The sequence below is a fragment of the Silene latifolia genome, chromosome 4 (assembly GCF_048544455.1).
Source record: "Silene latifolia isolate original U9 population chromosome 4, ASM4854445v1, whole genome shotgun sequence".
NCBI lineage: Eukaryota > Viridiplantae > Streptophyta > Magnoliopsida > Caryophyllales > Caryophyllaceae > Silene > Silene latifolia.
In genome coordinates this window covers 102,011,714-102,028,379 of record NC_133529.1, presented here as the reverse complement: position 1 = coordinate 102,028,379, position 16,666 = coordinate 102,011,714, and positions in this window count along the sequence as shown.

Genomic DNA, 16,666 nt, shown 5'->3' with positions numbered 1-16,666 from the left:
AAACTTAAATTAAAAGAGAAGAAATCATCAACCTATACTATGATAATTTCGGTTTTATGGGCACCAACAAGATCTCCTTCTTGTTAGTTCTTGAGCTTTCTAACAATGGATGAACAAGATTCAAGTTTAGAATCTCTTAAAAGACTAATATTATTTGATCTAGAACAATATTAATCTTACCAAAAATTGACCCAAAATATTGTTTTTGCTCTCTAGTATTTCGGTCAAGAGAAGGAAAAATGATGGAGTATTTTCTATCTCTCTAAGTTCTAGTAATATGTTAGAGAATAGAATAAAATTACACACACAAAAATATGTAGTGTGTAGAAGAATAATTATAGAAGAAACACTCTTGTTTTTCTAGGTGGAAACCGAGTGGGAGAAGAAAAAGGACCCAATGCATGGCCAAGATGCTCTTCACAAAAGCAATTAGGCATGCAAAGCTAGTCATTTAGGTTAATCATCATGTTTTCCACTTAACATAAACAAAACACAATATTAACCTTATTCCCTTCATTTTTTTTCCGGCACTTATAAAATGGGAGGTCCATTTTACATTTTGTAATTTGTCAATTATCACATGTCACTAGTCATGTGTAATTGTAATGCATTTTTAACATATTAAAAATCAACGTATTAATAAAAATACGTCATGTACAAAATCGACTTAGTAATTCATAATTACTTGTACCAAAACGGTTTACCAATTATAAATCACAACATCTTGTATTTATAATATATTATTCATTCAGTTTCAATTGTTTCGTAAACAATGATTTTATCTAAGTAATAAAACAATTTGATTACTTAGACCGTATCTTATTTAATCGAATTACAATAAGATACGTCAATAATACTCACAAAATCGTCCGTCAATTTTAAGCAATTTAATTAACCCGTATCAGCATATGATCAATTAAATAATCAATTAAGAGTGTTACCCTTTAGGTATGACCTAAGGGGATCAACTGATCACCACCGTCGCACGACAGTAATGTCAAACTCTAGTCAGCCAATCATTACCGATATGTGTGGACTAGTTGACTGTAAAATATTACTTCCCACATGTATTCTTAAAATGAGACTTAAACATGTGATCATCATGATCGACAGTTGTGATCGCATTATTGTCGGAGGACACATATTCCAACATGCACAAAATCCCGTCTCTTTCCTTCCTTTTGTCTCGTGTATGTCACGGATTTATGCCTTTTTCATTTCGTTTTTTGCATCGTTCGTGTGATACCCGTCCTATTAGAGACCCGTTGACCGTCATTGACTGACCTTGGGCACCTGTCTAGACTTTCGGAAACCTTACGAGCCAACCTTGTGACGTTATAACCCTTTGAGGTATTAGTTACTCGATCTAGCGGAGGCTACTCGATCGAGTAGAGGTGATGAGCTCCTATTTATACACTTGTTTGGCATCATTTGGAGCTAATTTGGGAACATTTGGTAACAGTTTTTGACAATTTTAACGTCATTTGACTAATTCCGAGTGCTTTATCATTTAGCATGGTTTCTAATGAAGAATGGGGTGCCAAGAGACCAAGAGAAGCATCAAAGGAAGGGTGAAGAACAAGCATTGAAGAAACAGCATGAGAAAGCCTTCCAAGGATCAAGCAAGCAACGATTGAAAAACGCGTTCCAGGATCTTTGTCGCACGGTGCAAGTTTCCAGACCCCAGAACTCGCACGATGCGAGTTTTCTGGGTTTGTTCCGTTTTGTGTTACGGGCTTTTCCTATGTTAAGCCCATGATTATTAGGTTATGTTAGGCTATATATAGGATGTTTTTCTCTAGGTTAAGACATCTTATGCTCATTTTAATTAATTAAGTTGTAATTTTGGGGATTATTCATCTTTTTGATTGGGTTAGATCTACTATGGAGAACTAATCTCCTATTCTTAATCCGGCTCAAAGGTGTAATCTTTGGTTGTAAGACTACTTAATCTTTCCTTAATTTTCATTATCATTGTTAATCCTTTGTGTTTATTGTTTGAATTTTGGAATCCTTGTTTATATTGAGTAATTAAGTGTGATTTCCTTGTTGCTTAATTAATCAAGTTCCTTAATTTATTGTTGTTGAGATTATTAAGTGTGATTTTCTTGTACTCTCATCTTTGCAACACCTTGTTATTATGCTAATGAATGTGATTTCTTCTTGGCTTAACTAGCAAGTTAAGGTTTAACTTATAATTAGGCATTAATCGTGATTTCAGTGTGTCTAATTACCCCTATTGAATCTCTAGTGCTCATATCTTCTTGTTAATTTGACCAATGTATGTGATTTCTAGTTGGTAGAATTGATAAGTTGGGTTATTTGATTAAGTGTGATTTCCTTGTCATTTGGCCATTATTAAGGAGATTTAGAAGATTTATCTTCACAATAGGGTGATAATATATAATTAAAGGATTGATTTTGTGGTTTTATTAACTAAAATGTCTCACTTTATTGAGTCGGATTAAGTATCTCTCAAATTTGATAAATTTCCATCTCAAAAACTTGCTTGTTTGATTTGTTGTTGCTTACTCTTGTTTGAATTGTGCTTTGTTTTTGTTACTTTTGAAAACCAAACCAAAAATCCCCTTTTTACATACTTGTTGGTTGTTAATTTGTCACAATTGTTCTAGTTGCTCTTTTAAATTCACCATTGCAAAACATTCCTTCTCTTGGGTTCGATCCCTTTGCTTGCTTCTTTACTAGTTTAGAATTAGTATTAATTAGTATGTATTGTGGTATATAAATTTTTAATTTGGCCGTCTTAAATAACGACGTTTTAGGTGTGTCAAATTTTGGCGTCGTTGCCGGGGAAGGCAACGGTTTTGCTTGTTTTTTTGTTGGTCTTTTTAGAATAGTTGTGTTAGTTAATCTTTGTTCATTGTTGTTAGTGTCTTGTTCATTGCTTGTGTGAACCTTTTTGATTGCGTGCTCTTCTGTAGAATTTTTTATGGTCAATACTAGGAACTCAAGTGAGCCACTTTTTCCATTCAACCCGGAGATTCAAAGATCACTTGCTTGGATAGGAGGAGGTATTAGAAGAGACCCCCCGGTTATTGAAGAAATTAATCCCGTCGGACAACAAGACCAAGAGGAAGATAACACCGTTGCTTTTGTTCTAGAAACCGAGCCACAACCCATAAGAATCATCATGGGGGATGCCGAAGAACCACCAAGACATGACCCACATGAGTAACCACGTCCACCAAGGCCTAAGACCGTCAAAGAACTCACCACACCAGACCTTACACAAGTCCCCTTGTGTATCTCCTTTCCAGCCTTAGCGTAAAATGCCACCTTTGAACTCAAGTCCGGGCTCATCCACCAATTGCCCCAATTCCATGGACTTAGTACGGAGGATCCCAATAAGTACCTAAACAAATTTCATGTGGTTTGCTCAAGCATGAAGCCTAATGGGGTTACCGATGAGCAACTTCAACTAAGAGCCTTCCCTTTCTCACTCAAGGACGCGACAAACGATTGGCTTTACTATCTCCCCACCGGGAGCATCACTACTTGGACTCAAATGAAGAAGGCCTTCCTAGAGAAGTATTTTCCCGCTAGTCTCTCCTCTCAATTGAAGAAAGAAATAAGTAATGTTGAACAAATGGATGGGGAGAACTTGTATGAGTATTGGGAGAGGTTCAAACAACTTCTTGCTAGTTGTCCATACCATGGGTATACCGACCACGACCTACTCTTGAACTTTTGGTGGTGGACTCCTTGAGGATGATGCTAGGATGATTAAAGCCGCTACACAAGGAGGGATTGAATACATGTCGGTCCAAGAAGCAAATGTGTTGATTGAAAGATTGGTAGGAAGTTCTAGGAATTTCGGGAGGAGAATTAGGAAGGCAAGTGTGGCATCTTCTTCAAGGCAAAGCTCCAACCATATGGAGGAAAAAGTTGATTTTCTTACCAATTTGGTTAAGGAACTTGCAAAAGGGAATGAGAGTGCATCTCATGTGAAATTTTGTGGTCTTTGTAATGATCCAACTTATCCCACCGATGGGTGTCCATCTTTGTAAACGGAGGAGGCAATTGAAGTGGTGAAGGCTATTGGGTTTAGGAAGTTTGACCCATATTCCAACACTTACAATGAAGGGTGGAAATCTCATCCAAATATGGGTTGAGGTGGAAATCAAAATCAAAACCAAAAGGGATCCTCAAATTCCTCATTTCAAAAGCCAAATCAAAATCAAAACCAATCACAAAATTCCTTGGAAGAGATGATTAAGACACTTGCTATGAATCAAGTTGTGGACAGCGGGGGCCCACGGGGGCGCTTGGGAGGAAAAGAGAAACAAGCGTTTGTATTTTGTATGGAGTCGCCACCAATGTTTATGGGAAATTGGAACCGTTCGAATACCTCGTGTCATGTCTAGACACAAAGTAGAGACATGAACACTAAGCAATCGTTACCCTTAACATTCTATGTCTAGAATGACTCTCGTGGATGCCAATGAACACGGGTGTTCACATATATCTGGAGTAAGGGGTGAGGGTACGTATTAGGAAGCTCTTTTGATCGAACACCTAATCCCGCCCGCCTCGATAGCGGCCTCTACTAATGATTAGGGAAGTTATTCGTACTTGATATATCGTCGGCTATATGCATGCAATGCAACATCCAAGTTTTAATCCTAGCATGTGAGAATTAATACTAAGTCGGTTGACACGTAATTAGCATACAATTGGGTCGAAGTGGGAATTTAGGTTGATTACATGTAAAAACATACAAATGATAAAAGAAATACAATAATTATGAATTACAATAATTACAACGGAATAGGCGATTTATGTCGGAAATACCTTTAAAACGGATAATGTGAGAAAAAGAATAAAAGGAAGAAAGAAAGAATCAAATAAATTAACGAACAGGAATTAGCGTGATATTACGGTTAATAGTTGATTAATATGTAAACTAATTACACTACGTCAAGGCAGAAACGGAGTTCAGGGACAGAACTCAGCCAGGAACAGGCGCAGCAGAGCTGCGTCCTTTGGAATAGGCGCAGCAGACACTGCGTCTGTTCCTTGGCTCAGTTCTGGCTATGAAGCCGTAATTGCAAGCCGTTAATGTTAATTGGTGATTTAATGATCAATTGGTATTATTTACTCGGACGAAAGTGATTAGTAGGTTATTTAACATATGAATAGGTCATGAAAACAGTAAAACATGAATGAGACGGAATTATGATGGATTAATTACAGGAGTGAAAAATATTAACAAGCTAAACAAATTAAATGATTAAGTTAGGTTAAATACGGTGGATTAATGACGAATATGCGACGAATACGACAAAAGACAGATGAAAACTATATCAAAGACAAATTCCAGAAACTTAATATTGACGAATTGAATCTCTATAACCCGGAATTGAATTTAATGACGAAAACCCGCAAACATTGGATTACAAGGGATTTAAGTCGGATTTGTGATGATTAAAAACATACTAAAGATGATGAATTAATATACATGTGAAACTAATGCTATCACGACGAAGAATTAACAAACAAACGAAACAAATAAAAGAAATTTGACGAATAACAGAGGACGAACGAAGAAGAAAGGAAGCAGGAACTGCGGCAGCCTCACGAAGAGGCGCAGCAGGAACTGCGCTCTTTCGAAGAGGCGCAGCAGTTGCTGCGTCCTTTCTCGACGGTTATCTACTGGAAATCCGTAAAAAGAGGTTTTAAAACATGGTTTTAAAAATCGGTTTTAATGATATTTTCGACATAAATCTTACAATTGATACAATAAATAAATACAATAAATAAAAGGGAGATTTACACCCTCAGACTTACATGTTGACGAAACGAGAAGGACTAAGATATCGATTAGTGATGCTCGACGCGAATGCAAAGAAAGTGCCCTCGTAAGAGGAAAACGATTAAGTTAATTAAGTTGATTGATGTGGAGTTGCTCAAATTGGTCGGTCATGCAAACGGGGAGGCTGGTACCCGGAAGGATCCGAGCTTACGTGGTCGAAAGTTCAAGCACGTAGACGCCAAAAAGTAAGAACAAAGTCTAGAATGCAAAGGGAGAAGAGAAGGGCGGACACTCGCGTGAGAAATATGAGGAGCGAAGGCTCCTATTTATACTAATCATGTGGAGGAATTAGGGTTTCAGAGACTCTTTGGAAGTGAATCTCGGAAAGATATGAAAAAGATACGAGAAATACGCAAAAAAGGGCCTGGGAAGAGGCGCGCAGTGATCGCGTCTCTTGGAAGAGGCGCAAAGACACTGGCCGCGCCTTTCCCAAGGGTTTCCTCTGGGAAGAAAGATTTCCGTGTTTGAGTTATGGTAGGACGGAAATAATTCGGTTTTCCTTAATATCTTATGTGAATATTATAGTAAATTTTTTACCAAAAGATAAAATTTATGAAATATGGAATAGAAATATCCGGAACATTCCAGAACATTCTGACTCGGGATTTAACGGTTATCAGAAAATGGAGACGGTTTTAGGCCCGGACTCCGAATGTACTCTAATTACTGTCAAAACGATCGTATCGGCATGTAGATGACAACTAAGAGGTAGACATTAATATTTGAGCAATCACTTGACGATAATCTTACAAACTGTCACAAATCGTTCCGCGTAGCCAACATGCGGCCCAATCATCACCGGGTGGTTTGCGGGAGGTGCAGAAATGAGGTATCTACAGAGGCCCCACTTTGACTGAGGCTTGGACAAGGCGAAAGTCAAAGTATAGCCATCAGGTCAATCGAAGATTACAACCTGACGACTATGGCGACGCGAGGCGGCTCAAGGGGTCTGAGCCAAGGACCTGTTGTCGGGAACATTTTAGAGTCTGTCGACTATCGGGGAGGGTCGTTTAAAGTCCATTAGACTACGTAAGGAGGCTCGCCAGCCATAAGAAGAGATCATACCTGAGACTTCTTCTCGAGATGCTTTCGGAGGTGCGTAGGAGCTAAGGTTAAGCGTAGGAGCTAAGGGTAAGACCTAAAAGTTATGTAAGGATTGTGCTAGGGTGTGGGGCCCTAAAGGAAAGCATCGACGGGAAGGAGGCCAAATATAAGTTCAACTTAAGGGATAACTAAAGCTTGGGTATAGGAACTCTATTGGTTTGGGAACTTCTGGAGAACGACTCCTTGTCGAACTCCGCGGGGAAACACGAAATATTGTGAATAGCAAGACACAGGCGGGAACTGCTGAGAGAAAACTGCTTGGGTAGTCTTCGAGAAACAATTGCGAGTAGCAGGACACATGCGGGAACTGCTGAGGGGAAATCTGCTTAGGTAGATGTCAATCCTCATGTCTTGAGAGGGATAGTACGTCCGCTTACTCTCGCTGGAGACATGATTGGGAATTATTCTTCTTGTCATGAGAGGGAAAGTATATCCGCTTACTCTCGCTGGAGACATAATGAGGGTGTATCGAATTCTGTGAAGGAATAAATGCTCGTTGCGACAAGCAAAAGGTCTTGGAAGGAATAAATAACGTGCGACAGTCCGCTGCTGGCTTGGAAATGCGGGCCGGAATGAAAGAAAATCGTCAAACGGACCAAAAGAATAAAATAGCATCGGGGAAGAGGCGCACCAAAGATGGGCCCACAAATAACGAACTCATAACGAATTTTTGAAAATCCGTATGGAGGGAACACAAGGAAGAAGCGCAGCAAGAGCTGCGTCTCTTGGAAGAGGCGCAACGCCTGCTGCGTCTATTCCCCAAAGTGGTTTTTCTGCGTAAAAACGCGATGAATCAGAGGTTTATGTTCATTTGCTCAAAACACAAATCACACAATTTCTCTCTCAAATCTTCACCATTTCCGCCAAGGTTTGATCCAAAAGCTTGCATTAATCATGACTAATCGAGGTATGTGTCTCATTCTTGCATTAATCGTCTATATTTGTCCAATTTTGAGCCGAAAAAATTAGGGTTTATGACCCATTTGATCGAAATTTTGGGGCTTTTCCCCCAAACGCATTTGCCTTGTCAAATTGACATTAGAAATGGATAATAGGTAGTGTTAGGAACATAACCATGTGTTTGTCTCGAATTTTCGTTGAGTTTTGAGCCTTTGAGTGAATTTTGAGACGGTTTTGCAGCTAAACCGTAAATTGCTTCGAAAATAGCCTTAGGATTGCCCATTTGCGATGAGACTTGATATTTGGGATCCTTGAATGATGGGTAAACTTCCTACCATCTCGGAATTTCTGTTTGTGACGGCTTTTTCAGGACACTTTTCTAGGGCATAATCGCCGTTATAACGAAATGCTGCCGAAATTTCGACTCGAACCCGAGACTAGGCTTCAAATTAGACTTGACTTGACCCAAATTACCACATGAGTGATCGGGTAGGTGGGAATATGGCCAAGGATGGCAAGAAAAGAGCGGTTTCAGGGCTTTGAAGGCTCGAAAATCTCTTAACAAGGGCTTGTCGTCACGTGACGCGGCCTAAATTTGATTTAACGTTGCAGGTGATGAGGCTTCTACTTCCGGGAGAGCTCCCATGGAGATAGACGCTGCTACTATTGAGGAGGCTTTGGAGCAGGCCTTCACCGCTGCGGTGATGGCTGCTGGGGACGAGTTTCACGAGGAGGAGGCTGTCGAGGAGGAGGAGGCCCCGAGACGGGCCAACATCGGACGAGGAGGTCGTCAGCTGAGAGGAGCTCTGCGTGGGCCGAGACTTGGGAGAGCGGCACCGGTGTGGGGCTGCAGAGGGTCACCTGCCCTACAGGACGGTGAAGAGTTTGGTAAATAGGAATTCACTACTCATTACTCATCCTCTTTCATTCATTTGTTCAAATTTCTTTCAAATTTCATTCAATAATAAAGATAGCTTTTGTTTCAAATCACAATAGGAGGCCGGGAACATCAGGTCGTTCTCGGGTTACACGACAGCAATGGAGCACTACGAGCGGCTATCGGCGGAGGAGAGGGCCATGATCGAGCGCGGAGCGTTCGGTCCTTTGGTGCAGGTCTGGAGGGACATCGCAAAGAGGAAGTTGCGGGCTAACCTTAGCCTGGTCCGCGCTTTCTTGGACCGATTCTGGGATACGACTTCCACGTTTCACATGCCTTTTGGTGGGGTGGGAGTCACTACGAGGACTACGGCATGATTTCCGTCCGTGCCGTGCGGACCGAGGAGGTGGAGTGGCGGAGACCGCCATGAGGGCGGATTCGGCCGAGGCGAGAGATTAATCGGCCGGAACTTGTCGCCAAGGTCATTACGATCTCGGGTTTGATACCCGTTCCTACGTTCGAGACTACTTTGCGGGGAAGACCCGGTCTTTGGTGACGATTGACGGGAGGGAGACGGCTCCTCCTCCTGTCTGGTGGTGAGAGGGGCTCGTTTGTGGCTCGGTGGTTTCGTCTTCGATTTACCTCGGAGACAAGGGCGAGAGGCTGTCGACGAAGCTTCTTCCCTTCCTTTCGACCCGAGTTCCCTAGGGCGTTGGGACTGGGTCACTGCTGGTTTCGCGGTCCTCATCCGCTTCATGAGGGCCATGGTTCATCCGGAGTTGATGGAGAAGGGGACTTCTCCTGGTGCTGTCGGGCCTGGACTACTGTTGGAGGTATGAACCTTCCTTTAGACCAAAGTTAATTCCTCTCTTTATCAAATCACGAAAGATCGTCATTGATTATTTTGCTTTACAGGCGTGAGTGTACTCCTACTTCCCGGGCCTCGCGCCCAAGAGGACGGAGCCGCTGGAGAGGGCCTATCCCGTGGTGAGGGATTCGGTGATGTACCGAACGAAGAGCAAGCGTTCTTCTCACAACGTCTACCGGCGGGACGTGAACGCTCTTCAGCTGGACAGCGTGAGCATCTCACTTATATTCACTCGTGCTTCTTATATTTGCTTTTAATTGACCATAGAAATGATCCTTCTTTATCTTGTCACAGTGGGTGCCTAGACCTTGGGCGGAGTACGCTGGAGCGCCTCCTTTCGTGGTTCAGGTCCTTCGGCCTAGGAGCCCGAGCCGACTGCTGTTGAGGACGTCGATGGGTCCTGTGTGGTACTTGGGCGAGCGCTTGGCTCGTCAGTGCTTTCGGGACGTGTTGACGGTTCCCGTCGATCCTCCCAGGACGATGTTTAGGAGCCTTCGAGGGCCGAGAGAGGGAGGCGGACTTGGCTGGTGCCAGTGGTGACGCCCTCCTTCTCCCCGGCGAGGACTACTCGGCGCTCCTTTACGGGAGGTTGGCGTACTGGCTGGTAGTGGTGAGCATCTTTTATTCTTCCTCTTGATTTGATTTTGAGATTCATGATGAAAGATCATCGATTAACGAGAACCATTTGTCTTTGCAGGAGATCGAGGCGGCGGGCATTGAGCCCCCAGAGTACCCCGAGACCCTCGAGTACACTGACGTGACCGGGAGGACGACTATCTCCGAGCTGCGTGACTTTGACGTAGCTGTGACGGATCGGATCTTTGGCCTGGACGATCGGCAAGATCTAATTCGGAGGGTGAGCCCTCTAACTTGTATAACTTTTGTGTAAGAACACATTTGATTGAGCTTGTTCAATTGTTGAGAATTTGTTTTTGAAAATGCAGGTTGCGCCGTCTCGATTTGTGGCGTTGTGGAGGGTGGCCAACCGGCTGCGAGCTACTGCTGTCGAGGCACTCGTCGGCGGTCGAGGTCGTCAGGTATGAACCTTATGCCTATCTCATTTTTGATTTTTGATTTTCCGATTTTGCTTGAATCGATTGACATGAGCCAATTTATTGTTTACAGGGTGACCGCGAGCTGGAGCGAGAGTTGACCCAGTCTCGGGAGGAGACAGCTCGCTTGTTGAGGGAGCTCGAGGTTCGGGATGCCGAGATCGCCGTTCTTGCGGCGAGAGTTGCAGAGTTGGAGGGCGCCCAGCAGTAGTTTTGTCTAGCTTTTTTGTATTGGCTGTATTTTGTACATTTGTACATTTGGACCATCATTTTGAACATTTTTTGGACTTTGTTTGGGGCTCGAGCCCCCAGTTTGTACATTTCCTTTGTTTGGTGTATATACGACGGTCTGAGTGCCTTTAATGCTGGGTTGTGTTGCTTGTATCTGCAGGTTAGTTTCGAACAGGTTTGGTAGATGACGGTTTACGCCGTCATGCTGCCGAAATTTACATAAAAAAAAACACGCAAGGCATACATTTATATATACATATGGCCTTAATTAGCGCAAAACGAGTGACTCAAAAGAATGCAAAAAATGCAAAAATTTTGCCGGAAATGACCGGACGGTAGGGAGGGTTACCTCCTAAAAAAAGAAAAAAAATAGAAATCTGTAAGTTAGAAATGTAGAAATGAAGTTAAGAAATTAAAAATTAATATATACATGTTGAGATTAAAATAAAAATTATTTCCTAAAATGATGAATTGGAATTATTTCCTAAAAAAAAGAAAATGAAATTTATTTCCTAAAATGAAAATGTGCACGTGTGGTAAAATGGCGAAAGTGTCGATGTCGCCTCGAAATGCATGCCCGCGAAATTAGGAAACTTGAAACATGGTAATTCTCACGTATTTACGAAAATAATAACCCGTAGGAATAGAAAATTATTCGTCATGGAATTAGGAAAGATCCAACGCGGAAAATCACAGAAGTGAAGCTGAGGAAGAGGCGCGGCATGAGCTGCGTCCCTTTGAAGAGGCGCAGGCCCAGTGCCGCGCTGTTCCCAAGCGTTACGTTACGACGGATTTTTGGAAACAGAAATTAGTATAAATAGAAACGTCGATGGAGCTTTTATTCACACAAATCTTTCGTCTCTTCTTCGTCTATTTACATAAAATTCTCAAAATAAATTTTCCACCATGAATACTTTGGAGATCCGTTTGAAGGAATGGACCAACGAATTTTCGAATATGGAGAAGCATGATATGGGTGCTTATAATTTTGGGTCTTTGTTGAGTTTAAAACTCATCAAGGTTGTGAAACCGTTCTTGGATGCTTGCCTTGACTATTGGGACCCGAATTTCCATGTTTTTGCGTTCCCTGGAGGTGATATTTGCCCATTTCCTGAAGAAATTGCTGCTATTGGTGGATGGGATTCCGAACATTTGCCTGCCATTCCTTCTACTTCGCAAGGGTACAAGAGCAAATTTAGAGACTTGCTTGGATTGACTAGACTTGAGGTGGACCGTCTAGTTACCTCGAAAGGCGTGAGAATGTTGGACTTCATAGATCGATTCATCAACAGAGCCGACCCCACCGTTTCCCATGTTGCTAGGAGGAGGGCGTTTGGCTTTTGCTTGTTGCATGTGTATGTCTTCCAAGGGCATGTTGATGAAGACTTGAGAGGGGATCCCCGTCTTCTGGGTCTTGTTGAGCAGATGGAGCTGTGCAGGAGCCCAGCTTGCTTATGCTTAGGGGAGATTATTTTGGGCTTGGACAATAGGAAATCCAACCGCGATCTACCGTTGTAACACCCCCTCATACCAAGGTACCTTACCAGGACTACCCCAGCATGAAAGGTTGTTACCATCTCGGTTGCCCGAGGTTAGTATATATCAAAAGCAACAGTCCAAACACATTTATTAATGTACGTAATTATAAAAGTTACATAGTCTCCAAAATCTAACAAACGAATTATCTAAATGGCAACAACTACAATAACAATAACTAAGGCTCATGATGGTGTCATCTAATCCAGCGTGGTGACTCTCCCATGACTGCCCCAAGCTCAATAAATGTATCACCTGTCACAATCTGCTCACCATCCCCGAATGGATCACCGCAGGTTTTACAAAACAACAATACGGGGTCAGTACTACTCAATCAATATAAGACAACAAACAATACAACCAGCTGATCATCGATCTCACACAGTAACCGACTACACACCAAAGTGTGTAGCCCTGCCAGATTACCCATCGCAACAGGTAATCCTCGCCGCCAGTGGGTGACCGCAGCCCATCCCCACCTAGTCCAGCTCATCAACGAGCGACTAACAATCCATGTCCCTTAATGTGCACATTCCCTCCCGTGACGGGTTCCACGGAGGGCGAACTAGGGTGTGAAGCCACTCCCGCAAGTGACTCCACCACAATTACACACACACAGCATCACAGCTGTCATAACACCACAACCGTCACAACCCAACCACACCAACACAGTCTCCACAACACCCATCCTCCGATGATCAGCAGATAACAACAATTATGAACACATGCAATCTCAATCAATTAACAGTACTGAGTAGAAGAAACCCTACCTTTTCGCAATCCGCTATGCTGCAATCAATCATACAATATGAATAACAATTACCACATCGTCACCTACAACAATGATAATCAACAATCACATAACGCAAACACTACATGCAAAACCCCATTTCCCCCAAATTCATAATCAAAGACAAACCCTAGAACAATCATCAACAAACATGGGGATAAAGACTTATCGACGGAGGAATAAAGGATCGAATGCGATTGCTACGATTATCCACACACACATAGGAGAGATTCGGAGTGATTAGAGCGTCGTACGATGATTAGGTTTTGTAAATTATGTTTTAGGAAACTGCTTAACGAAATATATATCGTTCTAATTACTTCCGAATCAAACCGCTGGAATATTACTCGCCAGACCGGATACTCGGTCGAGTAAAGTGCATACTCGGCCGAGTATCCTCTACTCGGTCGAGTATTCTTCATACTCGGCCGAGTATTTCTCGGCAGAACCAAAACAGACTACACCATTGACACTACTCGGCCGAGTAGACTCTACTCGGTCGAGTACTTAGCTTATAAAAATCCGTAGTGTTACAATCTTCCCCTCTTAAAAAGAACTTCGTCCCCGAAGTTCAACCCATACATAAAACAAACATACGAACTCGGTCAAGACACAACAATGCTACTAAGAACTCAAAACAAAACCCCAACCTATAAAACATGAAACCATGAACTCTTAACACCAACTCCACCAACTATTCCTACCTCCACACATTGCTCACGATATCGTGTCAACTATAGCATAGGCTCCCACTACTGACTCCATAACATTACCCAATAACCACAATATAATGTTGCCAACCTTGTATCACTTCCGTAACACTCAATAGCACTCAATCCACAAAAGAAGATCAACCATCAAAACGGAATGTTACATTCTACCATCCTTAAAACGAACTTCGTCCTCGAAGTTTACTCAAACACATAAACATCATCTTCCAACTGTCAAAACTATCGGACTCATAATCATCATCATTCAACTCAAACACTATTGAAATATTCTCTCATTCCTAAACATCGAACTACTACAAGCACGGTCATGACCTTTAATAAAATCAACACAAATATCCGTCCTTTATGCTACACCAACACTCTACTTCCAATTATACTACCATATGCACAACCATCAAAATCTCTTTTATCGCATCCTACTCCTCTTAAGATAAATGTTACGTCCTCGTAACTCACTAATACTAGATCCTCAGCTATATCCTCTCATTATCTTCATCACCACCACATATCAAAGATAACCTCCTATACCCTCACACCTATAACCATTCCTATTTCCAAGGCTCTCTTACTTAAACAGTTCTCATACCTCAACTCATTCTGCACTCCATCTAGCCAATACCACATAATCCTGACCATAACAAACACTCTAACTCTTCCACATTACCGCAACACGACATACCTCTCTATATAAACTATATAAAACTCTTATCGCCAAAAGCATAACTCACGATCCACACTTGTTACGTACACTCACACTAGATCCTCAAGTTCCTTTATTTCATTACCGCAAGACTCATACATAACTTAACACGACACTAATTACCCAACACCCTACACTCACTGTCTCAACAAAGGATTATGAACCACCTGCATATCAGATCATTACCACACATGTTCTACGAATCACTTGCCATTACCATGTCTACCAAAGCCTCATCTAGCACAGATCAAAATTACTGTAACAACCTATCACAACTGTGTCCCATCAACAGAATATCACTATACCATGACAACAACGAAAACATATACAACTCTCTTTCATATCATACTCTACCCTCATTCCCAAACTGAAACTGGTAAGACACATCAACAAACAAAACAACAAATCTACATGTCTAACCAAAACTCACAAGAAACAACAAAGAACAAAACAACAATGCAGGCATAATCGGTCCAGTACTTTCAAACTCAAATCGTAACCACCTCGTATACTCCACCATAACCGGTGACGGCATCGCAACACCGCCACCAACAACCGTCTGCAGCCGCAAAATGCCCGCATCACAACACGAAATACCGTGCCCGGATCACCATCCGAGGCACAACAACCACATCGATAAACATTACACCCACATACAATTTCCACAAACACCGACTCAAGATAACTCTCCTGGACAAGAAAACTTACTCAAAACTGCTTTACTCGATCATAACACAACATTTTATACGGAATAAACATACAAGAATCTCATGCATATCATCCATACCTTTTCACGGAATAAACATGTATCATCAATACACATACGATTTTAACTATCCATGCCAGATCAATCAAATTATTACCTTTTGAACCTCATTCCATTAGATTGTCGTACCCAACATATATCACAAACATTCATATAACAACTTTATGACTGTCACACCATACCGCTTCTCGTGAGGTCAGAACCACACACAAACATTTATACACATCATAGACCCATAACCACATCCAACTAGTCAATCCTGATCACGTAAGTTGCCACTTGACAATGAATACCTTTCATCCCGGACTTAACTCAGGTGCCTTCCCTAACATGTCTTCTCATACACACAATTATCACCCCTCCGGCAAATGTAGCCATAACATCAGTGCTCAACTTCCAGCGAACACCTTATACATCCACATCTTGTACTCCCTCACAACTAAACATACTAATCACCTCCACAAAATCAAACTCATTAGAACAACTAACTTCCCTAAAGTAACATCATCCTCAACCACTAGGTGACAATACTATGACACCAACATCCTTCATGTGACTACTCTCTTACTATCACTTCTTAATATCACAATCCGTTTTCTCTCTTTGGTTATCATCCCAAATAACAAACATCCAATCCATCAACAAAATTTACCTCAACATTATTCCCAATTCTATCCTTTATCATATCGTTACCTAACTCTCCACCAAACTCTCAGATCGTGCAAACACTCTACAAGCTTCTTATTCCCTTAATACCTCGAAACCCACGGCTAACATGTCGTCCTGCTCCCCTATATAACCATTAACTCACACCCTCTAGTGAGGCTATCGTACATTTCCATAATTTCCTACCTTCATGCTCCTTAACTCCGGTCAACGTTCTCTCAACTTCCATCCATCCATCTTTCCCCCTTTTTACTCAATGATACCAATGAATAATTCATCTCCTTTCTCTTTCTACCTAACTTTTTAGTAAACTGTTTATTTTCCCATAGCTCCACAACTCTAATTCCATTAATTCATATCAATATCTTATCATTCTTCTTATCATTTATCCTCTCTCATCTTGTTTCTCACTCGCCCTTGTCACCATCAACTCCACACTCTACAGTTACTATTCAATTAGTCGTATCTCCCTTTCGTATCTCTAGAAAACCAAAAATTCATCTCATACCGTTAATCGCCCAAAGAATTACACACTAGTCCCACCTCTTGATATTCCAAATTCCCAAACTTGGTCACTATCTACAAATCCACGTCGCGACATAACTCTATCTA